We start from the raw sequence: 7,032 nt of genomic DNA, 5'->3' as shown, positions 1-7,032 counted from the left end.
TCAAAGATGTACTCAGGAAAATGAACGCTCATGTGTGTGTGTGGTGACAGCACGAGAGAAACTGACGTTAGGTGAATTAGGTTTCCAACCTAAGAAGCTAGCAAGTGAATGGCAAGTCAAATCTAAAGCAAGCATATCCAGAGTGACTAGAGGTAAAGGCAGTGATCGATAAAATAAAGACAAAACCTAATGATAAAGTTGATCAAACCAGTTCATCAAAAGAAAAATAATAAACATTTTTTGAAAAGTGTGAATGAAGTAAAAAAGGAAGAAACCAAAAATAATACCCATAGTAAGAAAGAAGACCAAAGCACAAGTATTTGAATATATGTTTTTTTAATTTTTTTTTAATTTTTATTGTTGGTTGTTCAAAACATTACATAGTTCTTGACATATCATATTTCACACTTTGATTCAAGTGGGTTATGAATTCCCATTTTTACCCCATATACAGATTGCAGAATCACATCGGTTACACATCCACTGTTTTACATATTGCCATACTAGTGTCTGTTGTATTCTGCTGCCTTTCCTATCCTCTACTATCCCCCCTCCCCTCCCCTCCCATCTTCTCTCTCTACCCCATCTACTATAATTCATTTCTCCCCCTTGTTTGTTTGTTTTTTTTCCCCTTTCCCCTCACTTCCTCTTGTATGCAATTTTGTATAACCATGAGGGTCTCCTTCCATTTCCATGCAATTTCCCTTCTCTCTCCCTTTCCCTCCCACCTCTCGTCCATGTTTAATGTTAATCTTCTTCTCATGCTCTTCCTCCCTACTCTGTTCTTAGTTGCTCTCCTTATATCAAAGAAGACATTTGGCATCTGTTTTTTAGGGATTGGCTAGCTTCACTTAGCATAATCTGCTCTAATGCCATCCATTTCCCTGAAAATTCCATGATTTTGTCATTTTTTAATGCAGAGTAATACTCCATTGTGTATAAATGCCACATTTTTTTATCCATTCATCCATCTATTGAAGGGCAGAACATATGTTTTTTAAAAACTGTAGGCACAACTTTATAGCAATAAGTTTTGAAAAGTTTAGGGGAAAAAAAGGCATGATTTCTTTTTTCCCCTTTCTCCTTCTCCTTCTTCTTTTTTGAGATGGGGTCTTGCAGTGTTGCCCAGACTTGCCATGAACTCCTGGGCTAAAGCAATCCTCCTGCCTCAGACTCCTGAGTAGCTGGGACTATAACACATGACAACGGCTCAGGTATGATGAGGGTTCGTGTCTGTGGGTGTGAATAAAAAGCAAATGTCCAATAAATGTATGAAAAGATTAAAAACAGGTATAGGAAGGTAGGTTTGGTCTCATCATAAGGAAGACTTGGCTAACACATCAGAATGATCCATGAATGGCATGAATCACAACATGAGAAAGAGACACGGCAGGCTCTGTTGCTGGCTGAGAAATGGACCGTTTGTCAGGAGAAGAGGACTGGTTGTCCTGAGGGATTGGAGCAGAGAAATTCGTTTCTAAGGTTTTCGTGATCCACCTCCCTTACCTGTGTGTTACCTTCTACCAATGGCCCTTGTCATTAGGGTCCATGAAGTTGCTCTAGCGATCTCTTCAAGGTCAGCAGGCAGGAGAGAAGCAGCAATGAGCAAGGCTTGCTTTCCTGGACTTGGAAGAGGCCAGGAGACAGGAGCAGAGCCTGTCGCCACTCCTCGCTTTCACCAGCTTCCCAGATCCCCTGGATAAATGTGAGGATATTTCTGAAATGATTAGGATAAAGCCAGGGCCTGTTTAATGACTGGGCTCGGGAGCAGAGCTCTGGTTTTGGGGACACACCAAGGTCAGGAAGTGACTAGCCCACGAACCGAATCTGACTCACTGGCTGTGTGGGGTGCAAGTCATGCCCCTGCCATACCAGAGACCACAACTGTAGCTCACATGGGAGCTGCACTGGAGACAGGCAATGCCATCATGGGTGGTGAGTTGTACTGGGGACCCCCGTCCCCATCCCTGGGATGACCAGAGAAGCCGGGGCTGACCTGAGCAAGGCTGGGTGGGACCCGCCATGTAGTAGAATTTGTCTACAGAGCTCCCAGCTCGGGCAATCGGGCTCTCTTCTGCCCTCACATCCATGTTGGCGCAGACTGGAAAACCTCACAGCCTTGCTCAGTCATGGTCAGGCCAGCCAAGGCCAGTAAACCAGTAAGCAGGCGACACATCATTGCCACACTGGCTTGCCTCCTTCTGGACTGGACTGAAACTGGCCAGCCAAGTCCCATGGCCTGGCCTTGGGCCACTCCACCGGCCAGGCAGGGTGAGTCACTCTTGTTTGGAGGACACTGTCTTTCTCTGATGGAGAACGTGGAGTGCTTCTTTCTCCTCCCAGAGTTCCAGAGCATCCCAGAAAAAAAAAAAAAGAAAAGAAGGCTGGGGAGCAGAGCAAAAAGAGCATTTCTTTAAAGACGCAAACATCGGAACCCCAAACACACCCAGGGGAACTCCTTTGGTGCTACTCACACCTGATTCAGGAGGATACACCTGGGAAAAGACAGAATGTCACTGACATGGATCAGCTCCTGTCACCCCTCACGGACCTGAATATGTTCATCTCCCCACTGACTTCTTTGTTTCCAATCCTTTGCCTCCATCTCTAGGCCCCGCTGCTGCCAACCCATATACATGCAAGTCCCGATTTAAAACCTCAAAATGCTTCCATGGACTTCAAGATGAAGCTAATATTGCACACTGTCCCAGCTTGGGTTTCTGCAGAAGTGTATTCTGGATGCAGGTAGTTTGTTCAGAAGCGATTCCAAGTGGAGAATGAGACAGGGAAGGAGGGGTACTAGTAGATCCAGACTAGCACTGTTCCTGAGCTGGATAAGTGCCTGTGGTGCTAGAGAAATTCTGGAGGTTTTTGAACTGGGGATATGTCAGATGTCTAGAAACTGTCCACCATACCGTGGATGAATTTGCCACAGAGTCAACAATACTCAGGTTCTTAAAGTTTTTGCTCTACCATCCATCATCAAAACTTCTTCAAGGGCTGGAGTTGTGGCTCAGTGGTAGAGCCCTTACCTAGCACGCGTGAGGCACTGGGTTCGAAGCTCAGCACCACATAACAAATAAAATAGATACTGTGTCCACCTACAACTAAAAAACAAATTAAAAAAAAATTCTTCATGATTGCAAAACCCATACCACAGCTCCAGTGATTACATTTGTATCCCAGGTAGGCAGAAAGGTTAAAAAAAAAAAAAAAAAAAAACCTCTTTGCAGGCCAGGGATGTAGCTCAGTGATAAAGCTTAGCAAATGTGAGGCCCTGAGTTCCATCCCCAGCACCTGGGGGTGGGTGCTGAGAGCCATAGCCAAGTAGGAATGAGGCATGGCAATTTCCTTGTCAGCCTACCCAATGTTGCTTAGAGGGAGGACTCTCCATTGTGGAAATGGGCTTGCCTTGGACCCAGGTCATTTGCAGTGACATTGCATGAATGTTTGAGAAAGGTGACCCTGCTCAAGGACCAGGGTGGATCCGGGTTTAGGGAGGATCCTGTTGGATTAGGGTGGGTCCAGGTTTAGGGTGGATCTTGCTGGGAATACGGCATATCCTGCTGCCTCAGGCGCCCGCTCCTTGAGTTCCCGTTGAGATCTCGCGGGATTCAGAGAGAATTGGTGCGTGGAGCCGGGTAGAGGCAGTGTATTTTCCCAGAATGTGCGTGTAGAGTGTCGGTGAGAGTTCGGGAATAAAGAGTTGCTGTTGGAATCTACAAGTTTTTGTGGTGGCTCGGTTATTTTGTGCCCAGCCAGACTGCGGCAGGTGGGCATCTTACAGCTGACAATCTCCTTTTAAGGAACTTTCCCATACAACTTTCACCTACATCCTGTAGGCCAGGACTTAGTCACATGACCATACTTACAAGGGATGGTGGGAAACGTTTTTATATTGGTGGCCATATTCAGCTAAGATTGGGGATTGGTTCTGTTACTAAGGAAATGGGGAGAGTTGACGCAGGACTGGGCCTCCAGGTATGTGTACCACATGGCAGTCCTTTTGGGAGACTATAAACATCCTATTTTCTTCAGCATTCCTGTCAACAGCAAAGATGGTAAGAGGAAGAGACTCACCTGCCCACAGGAATGATGGGGCTTGCAACATTCTCTTCATTCATGGGAGAAGATGCATCTGGGTGAGAGGAAAGATGGGAACCCCTTTACCTGCTCTCCAGGCATCTATGACATTCCCTCCACATATCCTGTTCTCAGAAGGGGAAGCTTCTCTGCTACAGTTTCCAACAGAGTCATTTGTATTTTATTCAGAGACAGGGTCTCACTGAGTTGCTTAGCGCCTCTCAAATACTTATTCCTAGGACAGTGGTAGGTTAGCCCCTTTAACATATTCTTTTTTTTTCTTTTTATTGGTTGTTCAAAACATTACAAAGCTCATGATATATCATCTTTCATACATTTGACTCAATTGGTTTATGAACTCCCATTTTTACCCCATATACAAATTGCAGAATCACATCGGTTACACATTCACATTTTTACATGATGGCATATTAGTGACTGTTGTATTCTGCTACCTTTCCTATCCCCTACTATCCCCCCTCCCCTCCCCTCCCATCTTCCCTCTCTACCTCATCTGCTGTTGTTCAATTCTCTCCCTTGTTCCCCCCTCCACCCCGTTTCCTCTCACAACCTCTTATATGTAATTTTGTGTAACATTGAGGGTCTCCTACCATTTCCATATGCTTTCCCTTCTCTCTCCCTTTCTCTTCCCCTACTCCTCTTTGTTTAATGTTAATCTTTTCCTCATGCTCTTCCTCCCTGTTACCCTTTAACATATTCGGAGGCACTACCACCCCCAGGCACCACATCAGGTGATGTCTTTGTTCCTCTTCTCTCTGGGAGCCTTGAGCTGAGTCCTCTTTTGGGACTCCTTCCTGTGGGGTATCTAATCATGTGCAGAATGGTCACAGGATCCTGGTAGGTGATATGGCCAGCCTGTAAGTGGCTTTGATCCTCTGAGAGAAACTACCTCTTAATTTCACCATAAGATTTGCCTGGATTGGTCTCACCTCTTCAACCCACAAGGGAAATTTTTTTTTTGGGGGGGGGGGGGGGTACTAAAGATTGAACTCAAGGGCACTTGACCACTGAGCCACATCCCCAGCCCTATTTTGTATTTTATTTAGAGACAGGGTCTCACTGAGTTGCTTAGTGCCTCTGTGTTGCAGAGACTGGCTTTGAACTTGTGATCCTCCTGCCTCAGCCTCTGGAGCCTTTGGGGTTACAGGTATGTGCCACCACTCTGTTCCCACAAGGGATCTTAATTGTTAGGAAACCATGTCTTATGTATTTGGGTGCCACCATATTATCTCCCAAAGGTCTGTATGAGGTAGGAGTTTAAGGTAGATCTACTTGTTTACTGCTTGGTTGGTGATGATCTGTCAATTATCTTTGAAGAGGACTGCTGCTGCCTTTTTCTTCCTTCCTTATATGTTAATGTTGCAATTTGCTTCAAGAGGTACCGTCTAATTCCCCTTCCTTTCAATCAGGGCTGGCTCAGTGATTTAGAGTGGAAGGGACATTTTGGATATTCAAGACTCAGTCTTAAGTGTAAGGAAAGAAGTGAATGAAGGAAATAAAGAAGAGAGAAGGGAGGCAGCTCAACAGAGGTTTATTTGGGACAAACCTGTGGAGGGGGCCCAGTGGAGACTGAGACCCATCTTCTGCTTACAGCCTGGGTAGCTGAAGGAACATGAGGGAGTGAGGGAATTTTTTATGGTTTAGGCATTGCCAGAGGGTTGTCACGGAAGGGTCCTTTTGGTCGTCATTTCTATTCTTTGAGGTGGTCACTGTTCCATGTGGAACCATGTGTTTTCAAGATTTTAGTCCCAGATAGCAATTTCCTTTCTTTGTGTGACAATGGGGTACTGTCTAGAGTTTAAGGTCAGGCTGAGTCAGAGTGAGGCAACTCTTATTCTATTATGTGGTATATTTCAAAATGGTGTTGCCTGTGTCAAGTTCCACCTAATATTAAGATGCCTTATGGGTCTCATGTGGCCATCTTGAAATATTCACTGCTGAGATTCTCCCTCTCAGACCTCAACCACCATGCCAAGAGGATGCCCACATCACCTGGGAAGGCTTCTCAGCTCATTGCCTTAGCTAAGTTCTCAGTAGAGTTAGCATCAAGTACCAGCCATGTAAGAAGCTCTCTGAAATTTGGATCCAATCAAGTCTTCAGATGACTGCATCCCTAAACAACATCCGAACACAACCACACAAAAGATCCCAAGTGAAAACTGCTAAGCTGATTTCAGTCAACTCACACAACCATAAGAACAAAACCAATCATTTAGTCACTAAGTGCTAGGGTCATTTGCAATGCAGAAATAGATAACCAGACAAAAAGAAAAGCCCCAAGAAGTTGTCTTGGTCACGCAGGAATCTTGCTTGAGAGAAAGCATAGCTCAGCTCGTCTTCTGGGCCCCTCTCCTGTTTCAGATTGTGCTAAGGACTGTGGCAGATGACATCTGGCACCTTCCACTGCAGTGCTTCCATTCATCCAGATATAAGTGGAAAGCAGTATTTAATTATGGAGTGGGTAAAGATTCAACAAATATTTGCATGAAACAATTTTTGTTCACTCTGTGCAAATAACCTGGTAGGTTTCATTTATTGGTTGGTTCTCTTTCTTTGCTTTGTTTTGTTTTTATTTTTGTTGTTGTTGTTGTTGTTGTTGCTATGGAGCAAATGTGGCAAAAGAAAACAAACAGGCTTCTCAGAAGATGTATGCACTTTTTATTTGTTTTTCTTTGTTTTCCAGGAGCCCCATTTCCAGGTGAATGGCAATGAAGTGGTTGTCAGGAGATACTGGAAAGTCAGATGATCGCATTCTAAATGCCCAGGAAATGATGAAACTTGAGAGTGGGAATATATTTGATCCAGTCATGAGTGAATGCCTCAGCTCAGGAAGTATGCTTTGCTGGCCTATATGTGGCCTAATGCAGGGCAGGGGCAATCAAGAGCACAAAATACACAGGCAGATGCAGAAATGGGTGTGGCTGGGTG

At 44.9% G+C, this 7,032-nt stretch overlaps 1 long non-coding RNA gene across 1 annotated transcript; it reads right to left on the bottom strand.

The window, feature by feature from the left end:
* Window positions 1–620: 620 nt before the first annotated feature.
* LOC124085730 (uncharacterized) lies at window positions 621–2,089 on the bottom strand. The gene is made up of 3 exons (XR_006849533.2): window positions 1,997–2,089; window positions 1,507–1,695; window positions 621–1,233 (listed from the first exon to the last, which is right to left on the bottom strand). It is a non-coding gene; the product is annotated as an uncharacterized LOC124085730 (long non-coding RNA).
* Between the last annotated feature and the right edge of the window lie 4,943 nt (window positions 2,090–7,032).

The sequence above is a fragment of the Marmota monax genome, unplaced genomic scaffold (assembly GCF_021218885.2).
Source record: "Marmota monax isolate L192 unplaced genomic scaffold, Marmota_monax_Labrador192_F-V1.1 WCK01_AAM20220418_F8-fsc00014, whole genome shotgun sequence".
Taxonomy (NCBI): Eukaryota; Metazoa; Chordata; class Mammalia; order Rodentia; family Sciuridae; genus Marmota; species Marmota monax.
The sequence above is the reverse complement of the archived record's forward strand: the minus strand, read 5'-3'. Positions and strand labels throughout refer to the sequence as shown.